Source organism: Tenrec ecaudatus, chromosome X, assembly GCF_050624435.1.
Source record: "Tenrec ecaudatus isolate mTenEca1 chromosome X, mTenEca1.hap1, whole genome shotgun sequence".
NCBI lineage: Eukaryota > Metazoa > Chordata > Mammalia > Afrosoricida > Tenrecidae > Tenrec > Tenrec ecaudatus.
Genome location: NC_134548.1, coordinates 159,036,877 through 159,054,663, shown reverse-complemented (window position 1 = coordinate 159,054,663; position 17,787 = coordinate 159,036,877).

Below are 17,787 nucleotides of genomic sequence, written 5' to 3'. Positions count from 1 at the left end.
TTCACAATGATACAATTTTTTGCTCTTGGATGCCTGATACCTGATCCTATGGACATTTCATGATCTCACAGGCTGATGTGCTTCTTCCATGTGGGCTTTGTTTCATGTCAGCTAGCTGCCTGCTTGTTTACCTTCTGTCCTTTAAGACTCCAGATGCTATATGTTTTGATAGCTGGGCACGATCAATTTTCTTCACCACATTTGCTTTTAGCCTCTTTTTCTTCAGCAATGTGTCAGGAAGGTGAACATCATGGAATGCCAGTTTAATAGAACAAAGTGTTCTCTTGTTGTGGTAGTACATGAGTAGAGGAGCCCAGTGTCCATCTGCTACATTAATACTGAACCTATAAATATATGTACATACATCTATTTCCCCATAGTCATATATAAATATATTTACATATGTACATGCCTGTATTTAGATCTCTATAAATGCACTTTGCCTCCTAGTTCATTGCTCTATTTCCTTTTATGTTCCTCTTATCTCACTATCATGTTCAACCTTCATTTGGATTTCAGTAATTCCTCTCAGTTACATTGCCCTTGATCAAGCCCTACCAGGCCTGCTATACCCTCTTTGCCATCCACTTTAGATCACTTGTTGTTCCCTTGTTCCTGGCTTTGTTAACACCTATTCACTTTCCCCTGTCCCCCTCCCTTGTCCCCCAGAACTGTTGGTCCCATTGTTTTCTCTTCCAGATTGTTTATCCCAACTATCTTATCTAGAGAGTCCTGCAGAGATAATAATATGCACTACAAACAAGATGGAGCAAAACAAAGCAACAAAAGAAAAGAAAACAATAAAACAACCATAAAAAAAGCCAACAAATAGCTAAAGGTCTGTTTGTTGACCTTTAGGAGCCTTTTCCAGTCGAGTCTGATATAGTGCCATGCCCTGGCCCCAATGTCTATTTTTGGTATTCCCTGGGGACTTCATTGCTTTGCTCCACTTGCTGTTCTGTTGCACACCCTTAGTGTTTCGCCTCAGTGTGATGGGGTCAAATCGGTTGTAATTCCTGCACTGTGTCTCCAGTGTTGTCCCCCATATTGCTATGGGTCAGTGAGAGATGCCAAGTCTCCTAGTGGGGCTGGCCCTATGGTCCTCTCTTTGCATTGGCTGCCCTAAGCAGGAACATCATCTTCAGGGCTTGGTGGGCCAGGATGTGCTCCACTTTTCCACTTTCTCTCTCTCTCTCTCTCTCTCTCTCTCTCTCTCTCTCTCTCTCTCTATATATATATATATATATATATATATATATATATATATATATATGGAAAAAATCCTATTGGAGTGAATTTTAAGTAAATGCACTTCCTGGTGGTTGTTTTACATATTGACATATGATTCTGCTTTAATTCAACTATACAAGTAGCCAATCTTACTATGAAAATGAAATTATGGTGGGTGTCATTAAGTGGGATATTGTGAAAGACTTTTTAGATTTTAGAATGGAAAGCTGATATGAGAATTGAATTAGTTTATGTTTCTCTTTGATGAAAAATACTAAGTAAAGAGAATACTAACTTAAAGTAGCCCCTCCATGTTTAGTTTGACTTCTGGAAAACATATTTGTTCTGAAGATTTATCTAATTGATAAAGAAGTTGGTATCATATTCGGAAGTATGGCTTTGTATAAGCCTAGCAGAAAAGCAGAAGATTCTAATTAATTTGGGGGTAATTAAATTGAGGTATAATTATAAAAATTGCTCTTATTAAAGCGTTATTGTACTTTATACTCTACCTTTAGAAAGCATGGTTTTGAATGTTGAAGTGGAAATAATTGCTTTTAATCATTTGGAATATTTTTATTTTTCATTTGTTCCTTTACACTGAAATAAATACAGCAATTATATGGCACTCAACGCAATAACATGATAAAATATTTTTGTCTTTAATTTAATATTGAAGCCTAAATGCCTTTTAGCCTTTTAAATAATGTTTACAATAATAATAACCTTTAATTTTACAAATGTCTAAGTAGAAAATATTAGGAGAGAATGCCTTGGAGAATTATTATTGAATATAGGTTGTGGATCATAGGTAGTGAAAGAAATAAATATTTAATTACAAGCTATTTGTTAGCAGCAATATAGGGAAATATATTAAAACAAAACAAAAACAAACCCCAAACTCATTGCCATATAGTCAATGCTGACTCATAGCAAACCTAAGTAAGGCTACCAATTGGTATTTGGAGCAGACAGCCCCATCTTTTTCCCACAGAGCACCTGGTGGGTTTGCATGGCTAACCTAGCAATCAGCAGTCCAATACTTATTCAGCAGTGCTACTGGGCCTCCTTAAGATCCTCCGAAACATTAAGAAAAATCATTTCAAAATAGAGATCAAGTTTAGAGTGTATTAATAACTAATTTCACGGAAACTGTAAATCTTGTTTTAATTCATTTTGCCTCTATTGTTGGTATCAGTTCACCTATGAGTTGCCAGCAAATTAATTGTGACTCATGATGACTGGTGGTGTAGATTGTTAGGAGGCGGGCTTCCGTTGGAACACATCAGTCATTTTTCAGAAGAAAGATGAGGCTTTCTGCTCCCACAAAGGTTTACAGCCTTGCGCTCCCAAGGGGAAGGACTACTCTGAGCTATACAGTAGGGATGGTCAGACTTGACTGGATGGCAGTGATTTGTGGATGGCGGGTAGTGTGTAGGGTTGTTTTGTAAATAGGTCTTTCTTTTCAAGTAACCATGTTGGGACTCAAACCTCCAATTGTAGTTAGCAGCTGTAGTTTGTACCACGCAGGCGCTCCCTATTATATTATTGTGGCCTGAGCAAGATGATATAGTGCACTGAACATGCAGGTTTCATTTATCTATGTGAACTTTTAAGCTAGCATAATCATATCCATTTTCTTTTAATATGTGTTTTAGAGGGACAATGCTTTCCCCCAAGGGTGGCTTCATAGTATTTCAAACACACTACTGGCCCAAGGGGAAAACTTGCAGTTCAACACCTTCCACACTAACTTTGATTCACAATTCCTCACTCTTCTCCCCCACCTTGCCTCCTGTTATACATAACCGCTCCCTTACTTGTCAAAACCAGTAACGGTACCTTCAAGTATCACAATGGCTTTGCCAAGGTGACTGAATACAAAGGAAGTGTGCTGTGGTTCTCACCCCGTCCCTTCGCAAGTATTGCTGATTAAACCCAGAATTTCCCCCACTGTCACTCATCAGCATGCCATCTCGAACTCTATACAGCACTCCTGGCTGCCACTACAAAGAGAGACTACTTGCCCCATGGGGAAAAAGTTATTGTGGATCAAGGACATTCACAGATAAGGCTGCCTGTGGAGAGTTATGGCTCTGTGAGTTACAGATCACACAGAGACAAACTTGCCCAGGAGCTTGTTAGAAAGTGGTGATTAAGATCGTTTAAGTAGTTTGGCTAAAGGTAGAAAAAACCTAGCAGGGCCTGGACCTGACATGAAGTCAGGATTTCTTTTCTCCCTCCACTTGTGAGTTTAGTTAGCAGTCAAGTATACTTGAATAGCTAGAGCAAGGGTCAGAATAGCTCTAAAACTTATTTTCCCCAGCAACAGAATATGTATGAATTTATGGACTTGGAACTGATAATCTGTCGGTCAACTTTTGCCCAGTTTACAATAAAAAGTTAAAATACTAAATGAATCCAAACAAACTTATTTCAGTTTAAGACAGATGTGGCAAAGCATTCTTTCTTCAATCATTTGCTTTATCATCTTCCAGACATTTCAGGTTGTCGGTTGGCATATACGGTATATACTTAAGTATAAGCCAACCTATCAGCCGAGGCACCTAATTTTACCACAAAAACTGCGTTTAAAATATGCTGAAAACTTGGCTTATACAGAAGTATATATGGTATTTTTATTTTTATTTTTTGTAAAGATTTGAATTCTTTATTTGCGATATCCATAAACGTTGCTATTCTCTATTTCTATCCAGGAAGGCAATTTTCTCCTATTATCATTGTTTTTGTTTTCTTTTTTATAAACAACTTGAATTCTATTGCATGAAAGGGCTACAAATATATATGGTATTTTTAAAGTGCTTATCATAGGAGTTCTGGTGGTGTAGTAGTTACGCACTGGGATACCACAAGGTCAATAGTTCGAAACCACAAGCTGCTCCATGGGGAAAAGACAAGGGCTTTTTATTCTGCTAAAGAGGTACAGTTCCGCCAGGAGCCCTTGTGGCATAGTGGTTATGTGTTGGCCGGAGATCCCCAAGAGTTACAGTCCCAGAAAACCATAGGAGTTGTTCTAATCTGTCCTACTGTTATGAGTCAAAGTTTCCTCGATGGCATTCGGTCTGCTTGCAATGAGATGAATGGTTCTGTACACTGACACCATCTACAATCAGCTCTTTACTCTTGCATTTGGCAAAAGCTTAGTGCAACATTTCTCTTGAAACCAGATAAGGGTTTCTCTCAGTTGCTGCCTTCAGGTCACATGCACAAAATGTTATCTTTTAACTTGGATGTGTTGATTCTGTGCATTTTTGGAAGCATTGCCTTTCTCTGAAAAATATACTTTAGATCTGATACTCCAAATAGGTATTGGCCTTTGAAGTCATTGGCGCCTAGTTTATGTTAATACCTCAACCACAATTTTTAATTTTCATGGGGAGCATACATGCATATTCAAAATAATATGATATGGAAAATACATTTTAAATGTGCTAATGTGAATTAAAATACTTCCTGTTTCTTTATTGAAAGCAGCAAGATCCAGTGTCTCTGTTAGATTGCTTTTAATATAAGAGAGAAACAATATAAAAGAAATCATAGACAGTATTCAGCTTCTGATTTCCGGAATAGGACACAGTGGTCAGACGTGGGTACCCTAGTTACTGCTTCCATTGAAACACTTATAGGGGACATCAGTAGTGCAAGGCAGGGCCCAGGGAAATAGAATTCATCTTAATAAAGCCCCCAGATAAAGCATGAGGCTGGGGAAAACACTATCTCATGGACACTAGGTGAGAAATGACTGAGCAATATGTTCTGGAATTGGCTTTGAGGGTGGGCTCAAACAGGGAAATTTGAATAAGATAGCTGAAATTTCACAAGTTCTCAAGTTGAGAGAAAATGGTAACTCGAAATCAACTTTCGATTGGTGAAAAGAGGCCATTGTAAGCAGGGATTTTGTGGGGGACATGAAATTTATCTCCAGGGAGGCAGACGTAATTCAGAGTGTTCCATTACAAAAAGCTGGAAAGGCCATAACACACTCAACACCAGAAACAAACACATTGCCATTGAGTCAATTCTCCTGTGAGTTTCTGAGACTGTAACTCTTTGTGGCAGTAGAAAGCCCCATGGAGTGGCAGATGGTTTCAAATTGCCGACCCACCTTGTGGTTAGAACCCCAAAGCACCATGGAATCCAAAGTCCTCTTCCACACTGCGAGAGCGCTGCCCAGGTCACTGGGACAGTCTGTTGTTCTGGAGATGCTTCCCGAGGCCAGAAGCCCCTGCAAATTAGGCACAGACCTACAAAGAAAGAGATTAGGCCAACTCTAACCGAGGAGCTCGGAGAAGGCCCACAGATGGAGACTGGAATTCAGATCAGCTCCACTTGTCAGGTCCTCCAAAATATGAGCAAACAAGCAACAACAAAGCAAAACAGATAAGACCTGTTTCCATTGGAATAAAACGGAATTGCATTAAAATCAAACACACTGACAACTTGAGTGATGTATAATTTACATACCTCAACCTTAACATTTATTCATGTAAAGCCTATAATCTAATTATTTTCAAATAATATTAAAAGTTGCATAACCATCACCCATTCTCCTTCATGTAAAGGATGTAATAAAAGCATAACAGGTAACACATCACTTGTGTGTGTTGTTTATATCCACACAGACATAAATATATATATGTATATATATACACCCGATCACATATAACAGTGTCATACTATTCTTCTGTAAAAAATGCATTCGATTATTCATTGTTTCATGAATTCATTATTTCATTAATAATTCCAATGACTTTTTTTTTACTTAGAGAGCTACTGCAAACACAAGTAGAAGGAGACTGCCCCTTTTCCTTTAAGAATTTCATGGTCGGCTGTGGGAGCAGTCACAAGAACATATCATGACAGCACAATATGATAAATCCTATGATAGATGTATGCCCTAGAATAATTTTATCTCTTTCATTCTCCCTGCAACTCTTTGAGATGAGCCAGGTATTATTAATATCCTCATTGTATAGCCAAAGACGCTTACAGACCACAACAGTGACAGTAGCAAACTCGGTCGGGGAAAAACCAGAAATTAGATAATTTTAGGCAATTTTTTTACCCATGGGAAAAATACTATTGTACCCCCTAAGGACAGTGAAGCCTCTCCAATAAAATGCAGCTCAGTATTTTATAGATGTTTTGGACGCATGCTGTGTTTTTTGTTTTCTTGTTCTTTTGGTGGAAATTCTGGATTTTGTTCAAGGTACAAATATATACCATATAACCACTTGGTGTTGAAAATTTTGCTGGGCATTGTGGGGCCCAGCATTGGAAAGCCCTTGGCTGACAGATTTCCTTTAAAGAGATGTTGCGATGCCAAAATGTTGGGCTTTGGCCTCCTTCCTGATTAGAAAGGTCAGGAGAAAAATGTTCAAACTGTAGGAAGCAAATGTAGATAAATGTTAAAAAAACAGATTTAAAATTAGATAAGCTTTTGCTCAAATTTCACCATGAACACTTAGTAGTTGCTTAGAAATTCACTTTGTTTTGCTAAATTTGTTTTTTTTTTACCTATACAATGAGGATATTAACTGTATCCACCTAAAAGTGCAGAGAATAGAATTAAATTGCTGATTATTGTTGCCTGCCTCATAGGAAGTTTGTTGCAATTATTTTTAATTCATTAATTAATACAGTTCCATCACCTGGTGGTATCACACAACCCTCTGCACCCTATATCAGCCCTTGATTAAAAGAAAAAATAGTAAAGCAATTCCTGCCTTTAAGTACTTTAATAAACTTGAGTCAACAAACCCATGCATATAGGGTTTGAAACAAGGTGGTAATCATTGATACTGGCTTGTGGTGTTAATAGATTATTGTGAGTAAGCAAATAAAAATCACGGCAATTCTATGGAATATAATTCCTCTATAGGTTTCCAAGGCTTAACTGAATTAGAGAACTTCATCGTGCTCCTGAGGAAAAGCTGATGGTGTCAAACTGCAGCTCATGTGTTTAGCAGCCACTATGACACTATGGCTGCCCGTGTAACTAGGATGTGATTACGGACACTCCTTATGTAGAATCAGGGAAACTCTACTGAATGGCTAACCAAGGCAAGGTGCATACCTTCCTTAAATCTGAATACTCTCTTCCAAAATGTGCTAAAATTACGTACTCTCAAGTGTAAAGGAAATAATAGTTCACCAAATTCTTTTCCTTTCCCCTGATATGAATCATTTGAGAAAAATTTATAGTCTGGAAATAAAGATACCAGTTCAAATTGCATAGCTAGATGGCTGATCCCGATCAAGGCTCTTCCATGTAGGTGTAGTGGGTTCTGTAGTTTGCTCTTGAACAAACATAGCTTGCTCCCCTGCCAAGGCTGTGGGAGGTCTATGTGAAGAGCCATGCTGAGGCCTCGAGCAGACCAATGATGCTTCCACTGCAATTGTATCCACAAGACTTTCACCCACCAGCCTGGGATTTTCCTGTAGTTTGCATCATTGCATGAAGTTGTGTGAGTCTGAAAGAGGGAATTATGGACTAGTATCAGATTTACGGATTTGATCTGGAATGGGCTGGGATATTTTCGTGATATTTACTTACTTCTTGATATAAGGCTCTCACGCATTTATGAGTGTCACAGTATTTGTTTCTCTAGTCAATATGGCCTCATACACCACCTAGCCCAACCTGATGAATCATAGATAGAAGCTTATCACATAGGTAGAAGCTCATGAGAGGTGGGAAAGAACTATAATTTCTACCGACAGAATTTCTTTTACAGCTGGTGTGCAGAGGGAGGGAACTAGTGGAGTATCAGACCTGTAACTTCCCAAAGGGGAAGGAGAATCGGAGCAATAGTCCAGATGGATTCCAATGAGAGGGAAATCAGATATACTTCCTGCATCCAACCTTTGTTTTACCAGTTCTGACACCAAGCATCATTCTCTTGGCATTTCCTCCTTCTCCTTGACAATATAGACATGACATGGGGATATTGTGCAGTGGGGTTCAGACATCCACAATATGAGCATCACAAAACTATTGAGCCTGGTGAATTTCTTGCTTTCCTAGTACACATAACAGTTATGTTTACATTTTACTATAGTTCATTAGGAGCCCTAGGTTAATCACTTTTGTGTTAAGCCTTTGGCGGCTAGCCACAGGTTGGCAGTTCAAATCTACTAACTCCTCAGTGACAGGAAAAGATGAGGCTATTTGTTACTGTAAACATTTATTGTCATGGAAACTGTATGTCGCAGTTCTAACTTGTTCTATAGGGATACTATAAGTTGGAATCAACTCAATAACAGTAAATAGTGTGGGTAGTATGTTAAATATGTAATAGTATGATGGAAGCATTTGATATATAGTGAAAACTACCAAAATGTCGCAGACATGAAGTGCTTGTCTGTTGTTGGAAGAATGGTGTGAGAGACACCATTCAGGCTGGCCACGGACTTTCCATTTCTAAAACAAACAAGCAAAACAGTATCTGAAAATCCACATAAGGGGGGACAAAATAAAATGAGACATGTATATACTTAGGACTACTGAGTTAACTGGGAGAAGTAGCAGGTTATACTCTGGATAAGGATAAGCAACTACTCTGAATAGATGTATTCGGTAAGGGTAGCTTCTCAGTCATGCCCACAGACAGTCATCCCCTAGTCCTTGGCCTCTTGGCCTCTTATTATTTCGGTCTTTCCTATGCCTCTGCCCTGCTTGGGCAAGCCCTACAAAGCTGTTTACCTCCACTGATAAGTCCCCAAAGACACCCCACTCTGCCAGTGGACCTTGGCCCAAAGGCACTTGGCTCTCTCAGTATGTGGATTGTAAAGCCCACTGTGGCTTCTCCTTGCAGTTTACTGGTTCTGCTGCTAATGCTACACTGCTTTTTCCTCATCTCCCACCCTCTCCATTCTTAATTATCTCACTCTCTTTCTGTCTCCCGAGTCTACGAGGTTCTCCGCTCAGGAATGCCAGATTCAAATAATGCACTTTACTCCTATACTTTAATTCTTGGTGGCAGTGAGCACTCCTTATTTCTGGAATGGTTCATGTTAAGCCTACCCAATTGGCAAAACTAACACCCTCCATATACATTTTTTGCATAGTCCCACCCATACAATACACAACTTGCTTGTCAGTTTGTCTTAATGTGATAACTTGTGTGTTGCTGTGATTCTGGGAGCTAAGTCGCTGGTATTTCAAATACCAGCAGGGTTACCCATAGTGAATAGCTTTCAGTGGAGCCTCCAGACTAAGAACATATTACAAAGAAGAAGACTAGGCTATGGATTTCTGTGGATTGCCACAGAAATTCTTATGATAGTATCAAAACATTGTCAGTTACTTAAAACCTCATGAATGGAAATGGAGATAGTGCCGGAAGATGAGCCCCTCAGGTTAGAAGGCACTTAAGATATGACTAAGAGAAGACCTGCCTGCTCAAATAATCAGAATCATGCACATGGAGTAAAGCCTCTGGGACCCTCATTAGCTGATTTGGCATGTGAAAAAACAACTTCAAGCATCAGTTAATAATTGGAAATTGAAATAAATAAAGTATGAATATAAGATCATTGGAGATGCAAAAATGAAAAGGAATACATGAAGATCAATATTCTAGGTATTAGTGAGTGAAAATTGATTGGTATTGGCCTTTTTAAATCAGAAAAATCTTATAGTTAACTATGTTGTCAATGACAGATGCATACAAGGAAATTCAGTTAATATCAATATTATTCAAATTTATCTGCCAACCACTATAACTAGTGATGCAGAAATTGAACACTTCTAATATCTTCAGTAGGAAATTGATCAAATGTGCAATCAACATGCATTGATAAATATTGGAAATTGGGAGGCAAATGTTGGAGACAAAAAGAAGAAAAAGTAGTTTGTAAAATGTGGCCATTGTGATAGAAACGAAGCTGGAGATTGAGTGATAGAATTTCGTAAGACCAACAATGTCTTCATTGCATGCATCTGTTTTTCAACAACAGAAATGTGAATGTCTTCAGATGGAATGCACAGAAGTTGACTATACCTGTAGGAAATGAAAATAGAGAAGTTCAATATGAGCAGCTAAAACCAGGTGAGGACTAACTGTGGAACCGACCATCATTTGCTCATGTATAAGTTCAGGTTGAAACTGAAGAAAATGAAAACAACCTTGAGTCTACCCTACCAGAATTTCTAGAACATCTCAAGAACAGACTTGACACTTTAAACAATAATGACAGAAGAGCTGATGATCTGTGAGATGACATCAAGAACAAAAAAAAAAGTCATTAAGAAGACAGGAAAGGGAAAAACCTCAGTGTGGAATCTATGAAACTATGAAGCTTGCTCAAAACCACAGAACAGCTAAGGCAAATGCTAGAAATGATGAAGCCAAGGAGCTCGACAGAGTATTTCAAGGGCAGTTTGAGAAGATGAAGTAAAATATTAGACTGAATTATGAAGATACTTAGAATTATAATACCAAAAAAGAAGAAAAATGCAAAATATTTCAAACTGAAAGAACTGAAGAAACGATTCAAGCCACGAGTATCAATATTGAAAGAATCTATGGCCAACATATTGAATGATATGGGAAGCATCCAAAGAAAATGAAGAGAATAGAGAGAGCCACTATACCAAAAAGAACTAGTGCAGCTATTCCACCATTTCCAGAGGTAGCACATGAACAAGAACCATGGTACTGAAGGAAGAAGTTCAAGGTGCAGTGAAAATATTAACCAAAACCAAAGCCAGGAATTAATGAAATGCCAACTAAAATGTTTCAACAAGCTAATGAAGCAACAGAAGCACTCACTGTGCCAGAAAATTGGGAAGACAGTCATTTGGCCAACGGACTTGAAGAGATCCATAGCTGTAACCACTATAAAGAAAAGTGACCTGACAGGATATTCAAACTAGAGGTAAATATCATCAGAATGCATGGGAGTAAAATTTTGCTGAAGAACATTTAATAGCGATTCAAGATGAATTTGGAAGAGGACATAGAACAAGGAATATCATTGTTGATGTCATGGATGAAAGCAGAGATTAACAGAAAGATGTTTTCTTGTTTTTTATTGACTATCCTAAGACATTTGACTGTGTGAACCATAATGACCTATGAATATTCTTGACAAGAATGGGAATTCCAGAACATTTTATTGTGATAGTGTGAAACTTGTACAAGAGGCAGTTGTTGAGCAGAACGAGGGGATACTGCATGGTTTAAAAGAAAGAAAGTTGTGAATCAGTGTTGTATCCTCTCGATATACTTATTAAATCTGTATGCTGAGCAAATATTCAGTGAAACTGAACTATATGAAGAAGAATGTGGCGTCTGGATTAGAGGAACACTTGTTACCAACCTGTGATATGCAGATGTCATAATCTTTCTTACTGAAAGTGAGGAAGACTTGAAGCACTTGCTGGTGAAGATCAAAGATTTCAGCCTTCAGTGTGGATTGCAACTGGTCTAATAGGCATCATCATAATAAATGAAGAAGGAATTGAAGTTATCAAGGATTTCATCTAGCTAGGATCCACAATCAATTCCCGTGGAAGCATCAGTGAAGAGATCAAAGGACACATTGCATTGTATTTAATAAATCTGCTGTACAAGACCTCTTTAAATTGTTGGAATGGCAGGATATCACTTAGAGGACAAAGGTGCACCTTGGCCCAAGCCATGGAATTTTCAATCACCTCATATGCATGCAAAAGTTGTACATTGATTAAGAAGACTGAAGGAGAATTGACGTGTTTTAATTATGGTTGATGGCGAAGAAAACTAAAGGTACCATGGACTACCAAAAAATAAATAAATCTGCCTTGAGGAAGTACAACCACGATGTGGTCCTTAGAAGGACAGGTGGGGAGACATCTTCTCACACACATTGGATAGGTTCTTAGGAGAGAGCAGTCCCTGGAGAAGGGCATCATGTTTGCTAAAGTAGAGTGGTATCAAAAAAGAGGAAGGAGCTCGACACCATGGATCGACACAATGTCTGCAACAAGAGGCTTGAACATAAGAACAATGGTGAGGATGGCACAGGGTGGGGCAGTGTTTCATTCTGTTGTGCATAAGGGTTCTGGAGTTGGCACTAACTCTATGGCACCTAACAACAACAGCAGCATCTCCTCTGGTCAGAGTCTTCCAAAGTCATCTTGCCTTCATCCTTTCTGGTGTCTGATAAAAATTTATATAAGAGAACAGTATTTACTTGTTCTGAGAGCTTTACAAGGTACCAGCATAGCAAAACCTCTAAGGGACTTAAGTCTGGCCCCACTGTATCCCAGTCCAGAAGTGCCTCCCACTAAGTCCACTCTTTCACATTTAGGCTTCTACAATGACAGTTTTGTAATCACAATCCTACATTAGAACTGTGATGAGACTTCAAGAAGAATATATGGAAAATGCTGAGCACACTGCTGCTAGAACAGGAAGTATGCTGCTAGATGTCTCTTACCCCAAGCAATGAGTGAACAACAGTGACCTCAGGTAACTGGGATGGCATCAGGACATGAAAACGACGAGCAGGACATGATAACATCATCAACACAAAGAGGCTCTCCTCTCTTTGTTAAGAGATGTGCCTTCCTTGTGATACAATTTTCTACCAATGGGCTTTGGGTCTCCATTTAGATCCCCCCTCATTCATATAAAAATGGTTGTTTGGGTCTTCTGATGCCTGATACCTGATCCCGTCAATAACACATGCTGGTGTGTTTCTTCCATGTGGACTTTGTTGTTTCCCTGCTAGATGGCTGCTTGTTTAACTTCAAGCCTTTAAAATCCTAGATCCTATATCTTGCCATAGCCAGACACCATCAGCTTTGTTCGCCACATTAGCTTATGCACCCGCTTTGTCTTCAGCAATCGTGTTGGGAAGGTGAGTATCACAGAATGGCAGGTTATGAAACCAAAGTGTTCTTCCTTTGAGGGAGGATTTCAGTACTGACTCAATGTCTGTCTGCTACATTAATACTTAACCTATAAATATATGTATATAGACCTATATCCCTAGTGCTATATATTAATATATTTACATATGAACATGCCTAATTTACACCTCTATAAATATCTTTTGCCTCCTAGTTCTTACCTCTATTTCCTTTTACTGTCCTCCTGTACCATTATCATGTTTGACCATCTTTCAGCTTTGCGTACTTCCTCTCTGATACATCGCACTTGATCAACACCACCTGCTGTTCTAGCACTCCTTACCATTGATTTTAGATCACTTGTTGTTCCCTTGTTCATGGGTTTGTTGCTTCCCCACACCCTTTCCCTCACCTTCTTCTCTCCCATGTTCCTTCAGAATCATTGATCGCATTGTTTTCTCCTCAAGATTGTTTATCCAGCCTATCTTATATCGATAGACATTACAAAAAGAAAAGAAAAGGAAAAACAAAACAAAAAATCGCCTACGAATAGATCCAACTCTGTCTGATGATCCTTATGAATGCTTTCCAATTTAGTCTGGTGCAGTGCCAAGCTCTCACCCCACTCCCACCCCCAGTCCAAAGTCTATTTTCAGAATTCCTCAGGGACTTTGTGGCTTTGTTCCTCTTGCCACTCTGTTGTGCTCCCTTCATGTTACACCCTGGTGTGGGGTGTAGAGGAGTCCCAGTGGACACAATTCCCATACTGTGTCTCCAGTGCTGCCCCCTGTAGTACTATGGACCAGTAAGGGGTCACCATGTCTTGTGGTGAGGCCGACCCTATAGTCCTCTCTGTACACTGTCTGCTCTGAGCAGGAATGTCCTTCTTGAAGGTAGGTAGGCCAGGATGCTGTCCAATCTCTCTCTCTATTTCCCTCTTAGTTTGCTCCGGTGTGGTCTGGGCAGACCTGACACTCACCTTGGCTGTATCTTCAGGGCTGTCCTCTGTGGAGTATTCTTCTGGTGAGGGGGGCATGTGGGTTTGACATAGCTGGGATAGAGGCTGGCCCCACAGGCCTCTTTGTCAGGGTGCAATATAGCACCGATGAAATACATAACATTCTTCTAGCTCTTAAATGCTTCCTTCCCCCACTATTATGACCCGAGCTCTCCCTTAAAAATCCAGGTAGACCAGAGCATGAACACTGGTACAGATAAAAGCTCTTGACACTTGGAATCCAGGACTGATATACCCCTCGGGTACAGTAATGAGAGTAGCAATATCATGAGGGTAGGGGAAGGTGAGAGGGAAAAGGGGGAGGAAGGGGGAACTGATAGCAATTATCAATGCATACCTACCCCCAGGGTAATGAACAGCAGAAATTTGGGTGAAGGGAGTCCATGGGTGGTGTAACACATGGAAATAAAAATTATTTATAAATTATCAAGGATTCACGAGGGTGGGAGGGTTGGGGGGAGAGAGAAAAAAAGATGAGTTGATACCAAGGGCTCAAGTAGAAAGAAAAGGTTTTGAAAGTGGTGATGGCAATATATGTACAAATATGTTGAATACAATTGATATATGGATTGTTATAAGAGGTGTAAGAGCCTCCAATAAAAAGATTTATTATAAGAGAAAGAAAGAGAGAGATGTAAGTGAAAACCACAACTCTGAGCCCATTGGACTTGCACTCGTGCTAGGTTTCCTGTTCTAAAATCCTGTGAGGTCTTTGGGGCTGGCTGCCTGCACCATAACTGAGCGGACTTTCCCACGAGCAGGAGGCCTGAGCTCCTTCTTCCTCTTTCTTTATTAGATCATTTTACGGGGGGCACTTACAACTCTTGTTACAATCCATACATCAATTGTATCGGACAAATTAGTACATATATTACCATCGTTCTTTTCTAGACATTTACTTTCTATTGAGCCCTTGGGATCGGCTCCTCCCCGCCCGCCTCCCAGCCTCATAGTCCCTTGATAGATTATAGATTGTTACGTTTTCATATCTCACACTGACCGCTGTCTCCCTTCTCCTCTGGTTACAGTTGTTCTTTCCCTTGGATGGGGGTGTGTGGTTATGTGTCATTCTTTGTGATGGATACCCCCTTCCTCCCAACCTCTCCCTCACTTATCTCTACACTTTCGGAATCGCTATTCCCATTCCTGTTCATGGTTTCTGTGTGTTGTGGGTTTTATCTCTTGCTTACACCTATGTACATGCCCCTGTCCACTCCAGAGTTGGATTCAGCACTGGGGTCATGACAATGGGGGGTGAAGAGGCCTCAAAGGATCAGAAGTATATTGCATGATCCATCAGAGCTCTACTGCACCCTGATTAAATCATCCCCTCTCTGCAACCCGGCTATAAGGGGATGTTCCATGGTCCACATGTGGGCTTTGGGCTCTGCTCCAAACGCCCTCATTTCTACCAACACATTTCTCTTTGTTTGCTGTTTATTATGAATTTTCTGATGCCTATTACCCGGTCCTGGTGATACCTCATGATCACACCAGCTTGTGTGCTTCTTCCATGTGGGCTTATTGCTTTACTGTTGGATGGCCATTTGTTTAGCTTCAAGCCTTTAAGACCGCAGATGCTATATCGTTTGGTAGCTGGACACCATCCGCTGTCTTCACCACATCTGCTTATGTACCCATTTTGTCTTCCGCGATAGTGTTGAGGGTGGGGGATGGTTGGGGACAGTGAGCATCACAAAATGCCATTTTGTTAGAACAAAGTGTTCTTGTATTGAGGGGGCTTATGAGCTGAGGCCCCAGGTCCAGCTGCAGCCTCAGTGTATTGCCTCATAAATATATGTACATAGGCCAATACCTCTACTTTTTTGGATTACTGCATTTACATAAGTATACACCTCTGTAAATTCCTTTATCTATGACTTTGCTTTCTAAAGCTTTCCCTTGTTTCTTTTTGCCTCCTCCAACCCCACCATCACGTTCCCGCTTCTTCAACCTCTTAGTACTTCCTCTTAGCTAGATTGGTGTTGCTATAATACTCACAGGATCTCTACACCCTCCTAGATGTTGGTTTTCATACTCTAGCCTAGCTTTTTAGTAGAGCCTTTCTCCCAACTTATCTGGAGCTGCTCACCTGTGCGGAACTGATAAACATTCATGTGTCTTTCAATGCTTATTGCCTTAAGGTCTAGAGTGACAGAAGTCAAGAGGGTGTACCTCCCAGTCTGACTCAGACCATTTGTACATGGCACAGTTTATAAAAGGGGTAGACAGGCCTGTGGGGATCTAGTGTTATTTCTGACTGAGAAGCTGAGATCAGAGGTGAGTCTCAGATATTAAATGACTCTCCCCCACCCCAATACCTTCCTCAGATGATACACACTAAAGAAAGCTGTAGTGGTGATGTGAGAGCGTCACTCTTTGTTGTTGTATTTCAGAAAGGCAGAAAAGAAGAGCAGAGCACAATACTGCCGTGAAACATGCAGAAAAACGCTGAAGCCAAGGTCCCAGCTTTCAGGAACAGGACCTGAGTGAGTCCCGTGCTAGCAGGAATGGTGCTAATTTGCCCTGGGTCCCAGAATTCTGCCTGCAAAGGTAGGTTGGGCTCATCTATGAGTGTGGGCAGCTTGATCAGAACATAAGCATTGTCAAGAGTTTTCTATTTCAGTGTCAGCAAACGCTGCAAACTCAGCCTACAAAGTACCGCTACTACCCCGTACCCTCACTGTTCTGCTATTAAATGCTACTTCTATGATCTCTGTTCACGTTAGAGAGACAGCGCTTTCAAGTAAAAAGTGTGTTGTAGCTATCCCAGCCCTAATCTCAAGGTCTCCACTCTATGGTTGCTTGCTTCTTGGCAGAAGGGAGAAATTGCCATTTGGCGTTTCCTCTCACTTCATTATGAGGGACATGAGGCCCTTACTCCGTCATCTCTCAGGAAAACATTTCTTACAGTTTTCTTTTCTTTATGAAATTACCTCGAGTGACCATCATGAGTTAGGTGAAGCTTGTTATGTAAGGGCCCTTGGAAAATAAATGGAGAGTGTTTTCCACAGTTTCTTCTGACTTCAAAAGTTGTTCTTCATATCACTGGCTTTATGAGCAGTGGATGAAAGAATGGCACTAAAATTTTGCAGAAAATGAAGAGAATGAAGGCCACAAGTAGATTAGAAAATAGAGGGCATATAAAAACAGCATTTCTCAATATGAATAGTCTGTACCCAAGGAGCATTTGGTTTCTTCTCAGACCACATGTATACTTGACTAGTGAATAGTTCCTACTAAAGCTTACATTTCTCCAATTCAATCTTTGGGAGGAACCAAAGTAATAGAGGAGGTTTACTCAATGCAGTTTCATTAACCTCTAGTGCATATTTACTTCCTGCTGTCAAAAATGGATGGGGCAAACTCATTTGTGTTAACATTCAATACTTCTGGTTATTAATAAGACCAGTGTGGTGACCCCAAATAAATTAAATCAAGATTGAATGTGCAACTTCGCCTCAAAAAAAGAAACAAATTCTTAAATCAAAGTTATTAAACTTTTGAAGTCAAAGCTATTTTGTCAGAGTTATTTACCATTGATTAGGAAATAGCCTGATGAATCATTGGAAGAAAGCCCTTTATTTTTAGCTCTGACTAATAAGGGTTCTTGACAACAGCAAGCTGAATTAGTGTGTTAAACTGCCACCACTACGTGAATTAATGTTAAATGCTT